The sequence below is a fragment of the Tamandua tetradactyla genome, unplaced genomic scaffold (genome assembly GCF_023851605.1).
Source record: "Tamandua tetradactyla isolate mTamTet1 unplaced genomic scaffold, mTamTet1.pri scaffold_119_ctg1, whole genome shotgun sequence".
Classification (NCBI taxonomy): Eukaryota; Metazoa; Chordata; class Mammalia; order Pilosa; family Myrmecophagidae; genus Tamandua; species Tamandua tetradactyla.
Window position 1 is genome coordinate 210,557 of NW_027518265.1, and position 16,943 is coordinate 227,499.

Below are 16,943 nucleotides of genomic sequence, written 5' to 3' on the forward strand. Positions count from 1 at the left end.
CTTTACCCTGATACTGTGTTAAATTTTAGGGACACCCAAAACAATAGGCCAAGTCATTGATCTTGAGGCTTACTCTTGTGAAGGTTATGTAGGTAGTGGGGAAGCTTAGCCTACCTATAGGTATGCCTAAGAGTTACTTCTGGGGGACCTTTTTTGTTGCTCAGATGTGGCCTCTCTTTCTAAGCCCAACTCTGGAAGTGAAAGCATTGCCTTCCCCTTTACATGGGACAAGACATCCAGGGGTGAAAGTTTCCCTGGTGGCATGGAACATGACTTCCAGGGATGAATCTGGCCTTGGAACTGTGGGACAAACCATCCCCACAGTACCAAGGGAAAAGAAGTGTAACTAATAAAATATCAGTGGCTGAGAGAGTTAAAGGCTTCTCTGGAGGTTGCTCTTATAGAAGCTTCAGTTAGACATTGCTATCTATCATAACTTACCCAAATCCCAATCCCAAACCTTTCCAGCCAACCCTAAAGAACACCTAGGGCAATATAAAATACTCTATAAAGGTTTCATGCAATAAAGTAACTTTCCAGAAACCTACAACCTCCAAATGGTTCTCTGGACCAGATAAGTCCTGAAATCTAGAGGGCCCAGTCTCTCCAGAATATCAGATAGTTCCATCTCCCTACCCCATATTATTGACATCCCTCAACATGAAAAAGCTAGATAACCATAACCCAAATGCATCTAAAGAGTGGAACAGAAAGATCAAAGGTCTTGGTAGAATTACACAGAGAAGGTAGGGTTTAACAAATGAATATGATTCCTGAATCATTAAATTAATATTTCTTTTAGTTTCCAGTAAGTTACAGCAGCTAGAAGTAAAAATATAAAATTGAGGAATTGTAACCTATACTAAACTCTAAAATCTGTTCTACAACTTATTGCTGAGCTATGCTTTGAAATTTATTGTTTTTTTGTATATATGTTATTTCTCACAAAAAAAGTTGATTGTGATGATAAGAAAATATTTATTCCTTCTAGCCTCCTATATTCTGGCATAGCTAGAAGGAAAAACATGAGAGGAATGTATGGTAGCCTATGACAAACTCTGGGATCTGTCCCATAACTGCTTGTTAAAGAGTGCTCTGAAAATTATTGCTCTTCTCTTTCTTTGCTTTGTATATATGTATATTAAACAGTGAAAAATCTCAAAAAATAATACAGGAGGAAAAGAAATAGTAATTATTAGGACATTTAAATAATTCTGAGAGAGAATTTATGATTTGTGAGCTAAGTGTTAGAATTTTTCATTTAAGATTTATTCTGTCATGTTGCAGAAATCCATCAAACTTACTACACTAGAAGATCTTTTTTCTTATATTAATCATTTGTATTTTGAAGTACAGATATTAAAAGTATACTTTAATAACATGCAGGAAAGCCATGCTGCTTTTAGTAAATGAAACTGAAGAATATAATAAATATGATGTATTTTACAATAAGTAAAATAATATTATCTACACAAAGAAGCATTCTTGGTTCTAAGAAAACAAAACATTAAACCTTGCTTCTCGGTGAGGATTCATCTATAACTTTTTGCTTTGTGAACTCAACAAGATATATTCCAATTTGACTTTTGCTTTATCCCATATACAAACATTACAAAATATGTTTAAGAACTTTGTTGAAATATATAAAAAATTATAATAACTTCTGAGTCTTAGATGCTTAAATAACAGAAGAAACTGTATCCCTTTGCACTGCAAGAGCAGTCTTACATCATAACTTTGCATTGAATTTTTTATTTTCAGGTTCTTCCTCCACTTTTGTCTTCCTTCAAACCTCTATCTAAATAAGTGGTTTTAATAAAGACAATGGAAGGGCTTATATTAGAATCTTTTTCTTTGTTTGTTTTTGAGATCTGGACACTAGTAATTCATTCCCCTATTATCAATCTAGTTAGAAAGTTCTCAGTAACCCGTTATTATATATTTCATGTGGACTTAGTGTTATGCCCCTCAAATGGCAACAAAAGTTTTTTGATAGGTGCAGGTCTCTGAACAATCCTGGAGGAAGTTGATCTGTACATCTCTTGGTGCAACACAACAGCTAACTGGGAGAGAGGGATTAAAAAGTCTCTTTCAATCTGGAGGAATTTCAAATGAAGATAACTGACCGCTTGTAAGTGTTGTGTTATTATTATTTAATTGCAAGTTACTTACTACTTAATTATCCTCCCTTGATCTATGCTTTCTTACCCTTTAGAGAAAGAAATCCTCCAAAATGTTTAAAATTGTACTTTCGTTCATCTTTATTGTCTTGACATAACATTTAGTTCCCACAGGTTTCTCATGAGAAGTAAAGGAGCCACTATATTTCTGAGCCTTTTAAAAAGAGAACTGCAAACATTTTCCATTTTTTAGTTTTGGAAAGTGTTTCTGTTTTTTGCATAAAGAGAAAACAAGCAACAAAACAAACACTACCCTGCCTTCTCCTTGATGTTGCTGTCTCAGTGTCTTTTCTATAGTTCTAAGCTTCCATACCTCAGAGTTTGCAGCTGCTTCTTTATGGGTTGATAGAACAACCTTGATGTCCAATGGGTTGAGCATGACACAGAGTAGGAGTACAGCCAACAAGTGCCAAAAAGCTTTGGACCACAATGAGTGAAAACAAAAGCACATGTTCTAAATGTGGACCAGTCTGAGAGTGGTGATTTAATCCATTTCTATCAGAGCAATGGTTTCAGTATGATCCTCAAGGTGAGGATTACATGTTGGAAGAACAGCCATTTTCCATGTGTCAGCAAATGTGGTATATTCTGAAGGGTCACAATCGGCATTTGATTTTTTTTTTTTTTTTTTTTTTGCCTGAGCAGGCACCTGGAATCGAACCCTGGTCTCCAGCATGAAAGGCAAGAACTGTGCCTGCTGAGCCACCGTGGCCCACTCAGCATTTGATTTCACTTTGTTTTTTAAAGAAAAGTGCTGAGTCATCTTGCCATCAAAGGCTGATACTGACCCCAGCATCAGGGAGCATCCCACTCTGTTCCTGGGACAAGGCCTCCCTTGTCAGGAAACATCTATTTAGAGATGAAGGACCAAGATTGCATCGTGCCTTCTCCTTGGTCTAGCTGTTTTCTTATTTGTGACAATTTCCAGCATAATACCTTGATCCACTCATCAACTTCTACTCCTGTCTTTGCACAGAGATAAAATGTTCTGAGTGGAAATACTAAGTAAAAACAGTTTACCCTTTCCTGTGAGTAATCAAATTGTACAGCTGAATATTCTGTTAAATCTAGGATCTAAATTGGTTCTGGTGACATTTGGTCTTTGTAATATTTCAGTTCATTCGTATGCATAGTGAACCATCTTGTTGTCTATATCTTGAACAAGCTGCCCAATTTGGTGAGCTAACCTTCACTGGTGCCCAGTTGAAAGACAAAGAAAGAAGCATCAAGTGAAGTAGAAGTTCTTTAGTATTTTATAATATTTAAACAACAAAAATCAATTAGAGGGCAGGCCACGGTGGCTCAGCAGGCAAGAATGCTCACCTGCCATGCCAGAGGACCTGGGTTCAATTCTTGGTGCCTGCCCATGCAAAAAAAATCAATTAGAAAATGACTTCTGTGTTGACAGAACAGATAGTTGGTGAGCACTTCCCAGAATATATATATATATATATATATATATATATATATATATATATATATATATATATATATATATATATTTCCATATAGCCCCAAGGGGCCACAATCACCTCTACTTGAGATCCACTGGTTGTGAGAGTGAGAACTGGAAACATGTTGAGAGTTCCCAAAACTTATTTGGGTCATAACTTTAGTCAGATACTTAAAATTTTGAATCCCACCCATTTATACAAATGTAGAATTGGTTCCATAAGAGTACTGGTTTCTAGAATTGACTTTTGTAAGAACTCAATAAGAAAATCTCTACAAATATGCTAAGTTCAGGTAATGTTGCAGAAAGACATCAAATACAATTTTAATTAGCTAATATTTTAAATAAAGAATAAACATTGCCTCCAAATATGTTACAAGCATGATTATTTCTAATTGATTGGAAAAAAATCTAAATTGGTCAAGGGGTATACTGCTTACTGTTTCATATCCAAAGAGCCCAGTTCTCCATTTGGTTTAAAATAAGAAAAGCAGTGTTCCAGAGAGAACAGGGGCTATATCCTTACACCAAGTCAATGTTTTCTTGAAAATCCAAGGGAATATGGAAGAAGATTCATAGACATGGACATAGGGAAAACTTTAATTCAGAAGATGGGAAAGGTGACAGAAAGTTAGATCTATGCAAGGGAGTAGGATCCACAAAGTACAAAAGAGATAAACCTGGATTCACCTGAGGCAGCCTGGTCTCTTGGGAACAGAGAGTGAACAGTTTCCATTTCCACTGTCTCCTGACCAGTGTCCCATAGGGGAATTATGACTGTGGGGTGAAGTCACAAGTGAATGTGCTAGTGACTTGGGGTGTACTGCTTATTGTTTCATATCCAAAGAGCCCAGTTTTCCATTTGGCTTAAAAGAAGAAAAGCAGTGTTCCAGAGAGGACAGGGGCTATAGGGACACAGAGAGAAATGTGCTAATGAGGGATGGAGAGAATTGTAGAAATGAGTATCTATAGCAAATCTGTAAATAACTCCTTGTTTGCTGTCTCTTCTTCTAGCAATGGGACATTATCTTTGGGTTTCTAAGTCTGGCTGGGGGATGGATACCTGACTCCTTCCTACTATCTGGTCTGAAGGCAACATTTCAGTCTTGATTATAAACAACCCAGGAAGGATTTCAGACTTTCACAGTGAGGTGTTCTTCTCGGAGATAACATCCAGGTGCATTGGAAAGTAAGGTAGAAGCTGCAGGAAAGTGTCAAAGATAATGGATGCTAAGAATGTTTATGTATGACCATCATAGGTGCATGTGACACAGTCCATAATTGACACATCACTGGACCAGTTGCCTCCTAAAGTAAGTAAGTTAATGTATTTACATACATTATGTAAATAATGTACTTACATAAAAAATGTACTTAAATTTTATTTCTATATAATGCACAGATATTCAGAAACCTCTGGGAAGACACACAGATGAAGAAAACCAATATAGTCTCGGTTTCCTTAGATTTTACAATATACTGTAAAAGTCACAGTGCATTGAAATGAGGAATGGAAATGATGTATTGGTCTCAGGAACATATCATAAGAAGAAATATATATCAGAGTAATAGACAGTACTAGCATGTACATGTATTTAGAGAATGTTTTGGAAATCCTTTCTTATTATATGAGGTAAAGAACCAGGACTGAAGTGTCCTCATTTGATTGTCAAAAACCAGATCAAAATATAAAATATATAAATTAACTTCCTGAATGAAAAATAGGAATTAAAGCATGTCTACTAGACTAGCAATTCTTGTTTGGATAAAAATTAGTAATGTTCTTTATCTCTTTCTTCCTAGCTATATCTGTTACATGGAACCAGAAAACAACACCCAAGTTTCAGAATTCCTTCTTTTACGGTTTTCAGAGGCACCAGAATTGCAGCCCTTCTTCTTTGGGCTCTTCCTGTCCACGTACCTGGTCACCATCTTCGGGAACCTACTCATTGTCCTGGCCACCATCACCGATGCCCACCTCCACACACCCATGTACTTCTTCCTCTCCAACCTGTCCTTTGCTGATGTCTGTTTTATCTCCACCACCATATCAAAGATGCTGGTGAATCTTCAGACACAGAGAAAATTCATCTCCTATGGAACCTGCATCACACAGATGTCCCTTTTCTTACTTTTTGCAGGGTTGGAGGACTTCCTCCTATCTGTGATGGCCTATGTCTACTTCGTGGTCATCTGCCACCCCCTGCACTATATGGTCACCATAAACCCCCAGATCTGTGTCCTGCTGGTTCTGGGATGCTGGATCATGACTGTCTTGTATTCCTTGTTGCAAACCTTAGTGGTGTTGCAGCTCTATTTCTGTGCATCCTTGGAAATCCCCCACTTTTTCCGCGAGCTTTATCAGATAGTCCAACCTGCCTGTTCAGACAGCTTTATCAATGACATAATGATGTATTTTGTAACCACACTGGTGGGTGTGGTTCCACTCACTGGAATCTTTTTGTCTTACTCTAAGATTGTTTCCTCCATATGTGCAATCTAATCAGCTCAGAGGAAGTATAAAGTATTTTCCACCTGTGTTTCTCACCTCTCAGTGGTCTTCTTATTCTATTGTACAGGTCTTGGGGTTTATTTTAGTTCTGCTGCTACACATGACACATACTCAAATGCACCGGCCTCAGTGATGTACACAGTGGTCACCTGCATGCTGAACCCCTTTATGTACAGTCTGAGGAATAAAGATATAATAAGGGATCTGAAAATATTCTTGGGATGGAAGCCATAAGAGCATCATTTATGCTGGAGCTGAGGAGGTGCCTGTGACCTCAGGCTTTTTCATAAACAGATAATAGCAATTATGATTGTTTGATCAAAACATGGAATTAAGAAGTGTCTCTTTCTATTTATTTCAAAGTGTTTCCAGGTGTTTGATCTTAAGCCACTTCATTTATTAAGCATTCTTTCTAGCTTATATATTAACAGTTTTTCTCATTGTTCACTTTCCTATATTTTCCATGTTTTCCTCAATCTTGGATGAGAAATAACTTGCAAATTACAAGTAGCACGAAAACATTTATAATCACAAGCATCTTTTTTGTTCATTTTACTGATAGAATGGTGGAAAATTTTACTACTTCTATGGAAAAAAATACCCACATTATCTAAGTCTATAATAGTTTACTACAAAGACATCTGCAGTTTTTCACTTTTGTGTCTATCATCTAGTTATCTATCTTTAGCTCAAAAGATCTTTCTACTACTGCAGACTTTCACATACTGGTCTTTATTACAGCAAGTTATCAGATTTTATCCTTATTATTATGATCCTGTTGTCTGCTTCAAAACAATGTCCTCACTGCTTATCATGGATATTCTTTGCATCAGGTGCTATAGGCAAAATTGTTTGCCCAATATATGTAGTTCAAGGAGGGTCAAGAAGGAAACAAAATTACAAGTATATGATATGATATAACCATCTCATCACAAATGATCTTAAAAATAGTGAAGGAAAATATTCAATTATGCATTGCTTTACTAAAGAAAGATTCATTGTTCATGATGTGGGTGTCCTCATTGAATTATGGAATCTCAGTGCACATATGTGAAGGTATATGTATTTTGGCATGCATGACTGTGTTTTGCATTCTATGTTCTTTATTGGCTTATTTTCCCACTTCTGCTTGACAACTTCCAGTGGTGACTACAAATGTGATTTTTTTATATTCCTCTAAATAAACTGTCTGCCTTTTTTGTAGATATAATAAAAATACAAAAGTTCATATGAATGAACAAATTTTGTATTTACTCTATCACCCCTGTATTTCACTTATCATCAAAATTTCCTTATATTCTCATGGTCAAAATATAAATGATTCAAAAGTTTAGATTCCTACCCACAAGACCCTTCTGGCAAGTGAGGGTTCTGATTCAGGGCCACTAGTTATACCTGACAAATATGCATGCCTTCCAAACTCTCCTTCTTGTCAGGACAGAAATCTTACCTGGTCACTTTTAAACGTGGTTACCTGAAGTAAACTTAATAATTGGTGATCATCAATACTGTCTTCAAATGTCTGAAATAGTGTAAACAATCAGAAGCTGTAGTCTTCTCGCAACACCATTATATCTGTTTAGTGTTGACTGTTGGGTCAAAAGAAAACATCCCAAACATAAATGGTTCAAGATGCCGATTTTATGGCTTTATGGGAGTCTATGGTTTGGAGTTCTTTTCATCTCGTGTCTTCTCAAGAGTCTTTATTCATTTTTTTGGGGGGGAGGTGGGTCTGCATTGATCTTTTTAGTTGAGCTCTCTCACTCTTGCTGTCCCTATTGTCTGTAGGTTGGGCTATTGTGACACTAATTTGGTCAGCTGGCCTTTCCTCCACATCATCCAGCAGGCCAGTCTGGAGTTTCTCACATGGCTGAGATAGGATTCCAAGAATGAGCATCAGAAACAATCCAATACCTCCTGAGGCACACTATCGATTCAACCATACCCTTTTGGGCAAAGCAAAATATCACCATTCCCACCCTGATTCAATGGAGGATAAATAGATTCCATTTAATAATGAGTGGAGCTTCATTTTCATATTCCAAAAGAGGTGGATACAAAGAAAGTTGAGAGACTGCTGTCATCTTAGCAACAGTCTACAAGTTATATATATTTCAATACAAATAAATTTTGTGTTATTTCAGGAAGTAATCCTTAAAGCATCACTTTTCCAATCCTTCCATCAACAAATGAATGAATTACTTGGAGGGGGAGTTGAGGGTAAATCTATAGGTTTAATGAGATGCTATTCAAATTCTTCTCTAGACCCTCAAGGCTCTCCTGGATGTAAATATTCTCTGCCAGCCACTCATCTCAAGCTCACAATTCCCAACCCAAGAAGAAATATACTATTTTTTTCCAGATCCCTCACTGAGTGCAAGGATATTATGTCTGGCTCATTGATGACCAGAGCTAAATTGTTCTTGCTTCAGTGTTGTCATCTTAATGTTTTTGTGTCTATGTTGCCTTTTGTTTTATTGATTTGAAATTTATCAGAGTAAGGTTTATATTTGCTTAAAGGAGATTGGGGTGTTGGATCCTGCTGGGAGATTAGACATTAGAAATTCAGTTAGACAATAGACTTAGCTATTGGAAAAAGAAGGGAGTTTTGAAGTATTAGATTCATTTCCTGGGTGGGTTTGCCCTTCCAAAATGTGAGGATTAAACAGAGTTGGGATCTCAACATATGATATAGTTACTTGCAGCTAAGGTGTGGAGTGATGTAGCATTTCAGATAGCTTTATGTTCATTTGAACATAGGTGTCATGGACACATTTTCATAAAGTTATGCAGAAAATATATTTCTTGCTCTTATGAGTTCCCAATGCCATGCTCTTGGAGTTTTCTGTACATATTAACTCTCTTCTCAGTCTTACAATTTTCAGAGGACTTTCTTCCATTGTAGCAGTCAACAAAGAATGAAATTCTGAAACATTTTCAATGATCATAGAGTAAATGGAGATATAGTCATTTTTAGAAAACCTGCATGCCTTTTATAAGTGGTATAGTTGAAAAACATCCAAACTATGTCAACAATGGTGCATTTAGTTAGAGATGGCAGTCAGCTTCAGTAAAAGAAGTCCAAAGAAAAATAGTGTCATACAGAAATTAAGGTTTGATTAACTACACATCTCAGATTTATGTAAAGTTATCCAGATATAGTACAGAAGCTAAATGATCTTACTAAGGACTAGGCATTTATGAATTTTTCTCATCACTTGGTTTTCCTTCTCATGGTCACAGAATATGGGCTTCCGTTTGAGACATGGAATCCATATCTCAGTCAGCAAGATTGGAAGAATAATGAAGGGTGAAGTTCAAATGCAGTGCCAAATGGATCATTGTGAAAGATTGAAGCATAATATATATATATTTACAAATGCCATATCATAAACTCAGTGAATTTTCACAAACTAACAACTCCATGTACCCAGAACCCAGTGTAATAAATAGAGCATTACCAACCCCAAAATCTCCCTGTGTGCCTGAATCTAATCACCATTTCCTTCCCCAAGGCCACTACTATCCACAATTCTAACAGTATAGAATTCATTGTATCTTTTATTTTATTGATTCTGCCTGTCTATCAGGTGTCTATCTATCCTAAAATTTCCCATTTTAGTCATTTAATGCACACCAATCAGTATTACAAATTGTATCCACTTTTGACTTTGTATAAGTGGAACTATATCATGTATGTTACTTTGTGTATGATTTCTTCTGGAAAACATTCTATGGTGATGTTGCTTTTTTAATAAGGAAAGTACATGTTTAGGTAGAAGCACCACCTAAGACTTTGGCTTAAATATCTTTAGCCAAAATTCATTCACATGGTATCTTGTGAACCTTCCAATGATGTCCACATCCTAGTCCCTAAAACCTGGGAGTAAGGTAAACTACCTGACCGGTAACAATCAAGACAGCAGTGGAATTGAAGTTTCTTTTCAACTGATCTTAAATCGAGATATTACCTTGGATAATCTGGGTGGGCCCGATGTAAAGTAAATGGACCTTAAATGCTGAGGAGGAGTGCAGATGAGTCTGTGTCAGAGGATGCGGTTGGGAAAGAGCTGGCTGTGTAGATGAAGGTGGACATTGAGCCCAGGAATTCTCTAAAATCTGGAACATGGAAGGAAAACAAGTATTTCCTTAGAGACTTTGCAATGTATCACATTTCTTCTAAGGGAGTGATTTTAGATCAATTTGAAAGTCTTTGGGTTTTTCATGTTGGAACTGAATGATAAGATTTGTATTATTTGGACTCCTAATTTATGGCATTTTCTTACAGCAGAGACAGAAAACTGATACATATTGTAAACTCTAGATTGTGGATTTAGCTATATATGTATATTGCCCCACTAATAAAGTCAGATTTCTGCTGTAACATTAAAGCCCACATGTAACTGGAAATTTTCCATGGTTTACACAAGGAATAATTAAACAGGGAAATTTTATAAAGAGGAATAAATAAGGGAGATTTGACCTTTTCTTTGTGAAATATGTAATTAGGATGTGCTTAATTCAACTTTGTGAGATTGTAACAGGTGAAATATATATACCTCAAAATAATTACAAAAATATTAAATTAATGAATTATTAAATTAAAAAGCATTTTTAGAGCCAGTAAGAAAATGAAGGATCTTGAAATAAATGGGTTTAGGACAATTAGTTATTTGTTGGAGGAAAAAATAAGTCTACCTATCTATATTAATACTCATTATGATGATAACTTGCCGCTGATAGCTTCAGCCGGGCCGCGCGACCGGTACACTGGGTGGGTTTGGGGCGAGCTCGCAGGAATTAACCTGGGTAAGCTGGAGCCGGCGCTTTCCCCAGCCGGCGGTCGCAAGAAGTCGTCACTCAGGCCAGATGCGGGTTTTAAGCTTTTATTGTTACACTCCGGGATGGGTCACCCGGGAACCCGAGGAGTGAGACGTCTGGGGTCCGAAGACCCCGGGGCTCGGACGACTTAGAGCGGGGTAAGCGTGGGGCTTAAGTACTCTCGGGGAGGGGTGGAGTCTTGGGCGCACACGTCAGGAAGAGACAGCCAATCACACAAGGCAGGAGGCAGTTGCTAGGCTGAGGGCTTAGGTTGGGTATAGTGGAGTGAAGAGAATAACAGGAAGGCTTGCAGTTTAGTGGTGAGCTACGGAAATGGGCGGTCTACAACAAGAGGGGGAAGGGGGGAACAGAGAGGGGGGTTACAGGTACGGAGGGCAGAGAGTGAATGTAGAGAGGGAGAGAAGGATTAAAAAATTTTAAGCATGGCTAGGCTCCAGTCCCTGAGAAATATGCCACAATAACTGATATGGGAGAAAGATGTAAAATAGCATAAAATTTCTAGATGAAATACAGTTTACTTTTATGAGCTTAAAATGAGATAGGGAAGCACAAAACAAACAACTGTTAAAATAATTGATGGATTTGTATCCATTAAGAAAAAGCATGTCAAAACATTATAAAGTAAATAAAAGCACTTTGCTTCACCACTTCCTTCAAATTCTAACAAAATACTTAATATCACATAAGTAGCATTTTTTAGAACAACCAATATTTTTTTCTAAAAAGTGACCCAGATTTGGAAGAAGCTCTTTAAAAATTGACAGTGTTTAATGACTAGATATTGAATTACAGACTTTTCACAGTTAGAGAATAATTTCTACAGCAGAATTAAAACTGCTATCAAAGACCTGTTGCCAGGCCACGGTGGCTCAGCATGCAGAGTACTCACCTGCCATGCCAAAAACCTGGGTTCAATTCCCAGTGCCTGCCCATGCAAAAAAAAAAAAAGACCTATTGCCACACAGGTGTTAACGGTGGCAGTGTTCCTGATTTGTAATGTATAGAGGTGGCCTACTGGCACATCCATTGAGGAATGGTCCAGAGAACTGTGATGTATATGTACAACAGAATACTGAGGGGTTGCAAGAAGAAATAAACTTGTGAGGCATGCAACTATGTGACTGAAACTTGAGGATGGAATGTTGAAAGAAATAAGTCTGCAACAAAAAGGTAAACATTATCAAGCCTCACTCATATAAACCAACTATAATATACAAACTCAGAGATTTGAAATTAAGGTGATGTGCAATCAGATTAAGGCCTTTTCAAAGGTTCCTAGATTGTAAGCTCTTACAGCACTATTCCAGATTTGTAACTGTTATTTCTAAATTTTGAGATGCTGAGCTACTGTGCATTTCCTGGCTGTTCCCTGGAACTTCAGGTACTTTTGTGATGCCTGAGATTCAGAGTGAGAGGCCTGAAGCTATTAAAGTCAGCATTACTACCATATCACAACTGTTTAAGATGTTGGAAGAGTGTCAGACTAGACATTAGTCTAGTCTTCATATCTCTAGTTGAACATATCAACTACAACCAGAGATATGAATGAAGCTGATCTGGATAGAACTATTATGAATGAAGCTGATCTGGATAGAACTATGGTAAATCAGAATGCAGGGTAAAGGATGACATGGTCTGTATTTTAAAACTTCAACTTCTGTGTAAGATTAAGGTAAGAGATGTTTAGTTGGTGCAAAATTTATATACTTGGTAGCACCGTATCTACCTATTCATTCATTGAATGAAATGACTATCTATGGTCATTTCATTCAAACACTATAATTATATGAAATCTTGAATAAGGAGTGAGATCTTGTTGATTTGGACAGATTAGTGTGATGCCCTGATACATTCCCGAGTAATTTGGGCAGAGAATTTAAAACTATTTGAGAAGTCCCCTTAAAGGCCTGAGGAGAAATGAGGAAGTATTAAATTTCCCCACCTGGGGAATTCCTGATATTCTCACAAGCATTGGGGACTACCAATTTAATAGCCTCAATCTTGGGGCTTGCCGTGATGAAACTTATTCCTGCAAACCAGAAGCTAAGCCTCTTTATAAATATGCTTAAGAATCAGCCTCAGAGAACCTCTTTTGTGGCTCAGATGTGGCCTCTCTTTCTAAGGCAACTCAGCAGGTAAACTCACTGTGCTCATCTTCCACATTGGATATGACTCTTAGGGATGTAAATTTTCCTGGCAATGTAAGACCTGACTCCCAGTGATGAGCTGGGACCTGACATCATGAGCTTGAGAAAGCCATCTTGACCAAAAGAGGGAAGAAAAAAATGAGACAAAACAAATTTTCCATGGCTGAGAGATTTCAAATAGAGTAGAGAGGTTATTCTGGACATTATTCTGTTGTATATGTAGATATCCCTTTTAGGTTTGGTATACTTAAATAACTAAAAGGAAGTACCTGAAATGGTTAAACTGTATTACCATAGTGTTGATTCCTGAAGAAGATTGTGTAACCATATAGCCTTAGCAACGTGATCATGTGAATGTAAACACCTCGTGACTGCCCCTTCTTTTATCCAAGATATGGGCAGTTGAGTAAGAAAATAAGGATAGACATTAATAAATAATAGGTGGGGATAAGGAGTAAAAAATTATTGCATAGGTTGCAATGTTAGTGGTCAATAAGAGGGTGGATAAGGGATATCAGGTGGATGAGATTTTTCTTTCTTTTTTTTCTTTATTTTGTTTTCTGGAGTGATGCAGATGTTCTAAAAATGATCATGGCGATGAATTTACAACTATGTGATGATTTTGTGAGCCATTGATTGTGCACCATATATGTACTGTATGTGTGTGAAAATATCTCAATAAAAAATATTTTTAATTCCATCATCGGCACTGACCTCTTCCTGACACTCCAAAGTTTTTTGATTACCTGCAGGTTTCACTTAAACAAGTTCTTCCCTTAAACTCCCTAATCTCAGTGAATAAAGCTATTCATTGATGTGCTCCAGTAACAAAAAAAATCTAGTAGTTGTCCTTGATTCTCTCATACCTCACCACACATTTTTGAGAAAGCTCATCTTGAAAACAGGTGGCAGATATGGTGGAGTTTACTCCAACTTCTGCTAGTACTCTAGTCCAGGCCACAGGCATTTCTTGCCTGCTTGACTGGAAAAGCCTCATAATTGATCTCTCTACTTCCACTTTTTCCTACTTGCCTTCTATTTGCAGAATGATTCAAGAAGCATAAATAAATACTCTGTATAAAACCTTCATCAAGTTCATCATATTTGGAGTATTTGGAAGCTCAAGTTCCTGCCTTCTTATCCTACCCAACTCTTGTGAAAATCTGCCTTGGTCTTGGCAATCCACCTACAGTGACCTTCTTGTTGATACCTGACTTCCAAATGCATGGGAGAACTCACACTGGGGAGAAACCGTATGAATGTCATCTGCATGGGAAAACTTTCACTCATCCTTCTGCACTTAGGCAGCATGAGAACTCACAAAGAAGAGAATCATATAGGTGTTTTCTGTGTGGGAAAGCCATCAGTCCTATTTCTTTAGAATACATGCATGAACTCACACTGGAAAAAGAAACAATATGAATGCTAGATATGTGGGAAACACTTCACCAGCTATAGTGAATCACAGGTTACTAAGAGTCCCCCCACAGAAAGTTTGCAATAGATTCTGGTCACAAATATCTACCAGCCAAATGGGAACCCAGTGCTCTGGTGTCAAAAAGTGTCAAATTTAATAATGGTATATATGTTACAATGATAAAAATAACAAACTAGGGTGGGCCACGGTGGCTCAACAGGCAAGAATGCTTGCCTGCTGTATTAGCTAGGGTTCTCTAGAGAAACAGAATCAACAGGGAACACTTGCAAATATAAAATTTATGAAAGTGTCTCACATGACCGTAGGAATGCAGAGTCCAAAATCCACAGGGCAGGCTGCGAAGCCGACGACTCCAATGGATGGCCTGGATGAACTCCACAAGAGAGGCTCACCAGCCAAAGCAAGAATGCAACCTGTCTCCTCTGAGTCCTCCTTAAAAGGCTTCCCATGATTGGATTTAGCATCACTAATTGCAGAAGACACTCCCCTTTGGCTGATTTCAAATGCAATCAGCTGTGGATGTAGCTGACGTGATCATGACCTAATCCTATGAAATGTCCTCATTGCAACAGACAGGCCAGCGCTTGCCCAATCAGATGAACAGGTACCACAACTTGGCCAAGTTGACACCTGTCCCTAACCATGACAGTCCACCCCTTGTCAACTTGGCACATATATATATATATCACCTTAGACCACACTTAATTTCCAAATGAAAACAAATAAACGCACATTTTTTTTTCCTGACAATACTCAACTGTCCTGCATATAACTGGAAACACATTAAATCTCTCCAGAATAGCGTGCAAATCCTTGGGCAACATTCATTCTTAAACTTGATATCTTACAACTTAAATAGTATAACACAAACGAAAGAGCATTACAGTCCTCGTTTCTGTAACTGATCACGTGGTCGAAGTTCATATTTATCACTACCTTCTTCCACTACCCATTCCATGTTCCCTTTCCCCTCAGCAAGCACTTCAGCTGGCCGTGGTTCTTTGCCTGGTGGGGTGACCCAAACCTTCATTCCTGAAGTCTCAGAGCCATTAGTGGTCCTGCCTGGATTGTGTTGTTGCAGTTTTCCATTGATTTTAATCACAGGGCATGGCAGTACTAATAGACGCCCCAGGGGATCTCCTATATTCCAAGAAAAGTCTTCTTTACCTCCATTATGTAGTTGCAGTCCTACTTCCTTCTGATAGTCAGGGTCAATTACCCCAGACAATAATGTAATCCCCTTCTTGGTGTGTTGATCCAGAGGCATAAGTAGCCCAAAGTGGCCAGGTGGCAATCTTAACTTCCAGTTCAGTGGTATCACTGTTGTTTCTCCTGGAGAAAGCACACCCTGTTTTGGAACTAAAACCTGTAGACCAGCAGAACTCAGGGTAGCAGGGACAGGAAGCAAAAATTTTCCTAGTGGATCACTAGGAGTAATAGTGAGTGGGACCACACCCATTTCCACCCCTTGGTTCCTGGACCCATGGATCCTGGCTATGGGAGAAACAGCACCATACAGCGGACGCTGATTCAGAGCATACACAGCTTCCTGGAGAACATTACCCCAGCCTTTCAAGTTTTTGCCACCTAGTTGGCACCGTAATTGAGTTTTCAAAAGGCCATTCCACCGTTCTATCAATCCAGCTGCTTCTGGATGATGGGGAACATGGTAAGACCAGAGAATTCCATGAGCATGTGCCCATTCCCGCACTTCATTTGCTGTGAAGTGTGTTCCTTGATCCGAAGCAATGCTATGTGGAATACCATGACGATGGATAAGGCATTCTGTAAGCCCACGGTTAGTAGTTTTGGCAGAAGCATTGCGTGCAGGGAAAGCAAACCCATATCCAGAGTATGTGTCTATTCCAGTTAGAACAAATCGCTGCCCCTTCCATGAAGGGAGTGGTCCAATGTAATCAACCTGCCACCATGTAGCTGGCTGGTCACCTCAGGGAATGGTGCCATATCGGGGGCTGAGTGTGGGTCTCTGCTGCTGGCAGATTGGGCACTCAGCAGTGGCTGTAGCCAGGTCAGCCTTGGTGAGTGGAAGCCCATGTTGCTGAGCCCATGCATAACCTCCATCCCTACCACCATGACCACTTTGTTCATGAGCCCATTGGGCAATAACAGGAGTTGCTGGGGAAGGAGGCTGGCTGGTATCCATAGAACGGGTCATCTTATCCACTTGATTATTAAAATCTTCCTCTGCTGAAGTCACCCTCTGGTGTGCATTCACATGAGACACAAATATCTTCATGTTTTTAGCCCACTCAGAAAGGTCTATCCACATACTTCTTCCCCAGACCTCTTTGTCACCAATTTTCCAATTATGGTCTTTCCAAGTCCCTGACCATCCAGCCAAACCATTAGC

The 16,943-nt window shown here is 38.4% G+C and overlaps 1 pseudogene across 1 annotated transcript; it reads left to right on the plus strand.

Annotated features, from left to right (window-relative positions):
• The first annotated feature begins 4,490 nt into the window (after window positions 1-4,490).
• Window positions 4,491-7,061, plus strand: LOC143673089 (olfactory receptor 7A10-like; annotated as a pseudogene). Its single transcript, XR_013170189.1, has 3 exons — window positions 4,491-4,946; window positions 5,437-6,339; window positions 6,974-7,061. The product of XR_013170189.1 is annotated as an olfactory receptor 7A10-like (transcript).
• The last annotated feature ends 9,882 nt before the right edge of the window (window positions 7,062-16,943 follow it).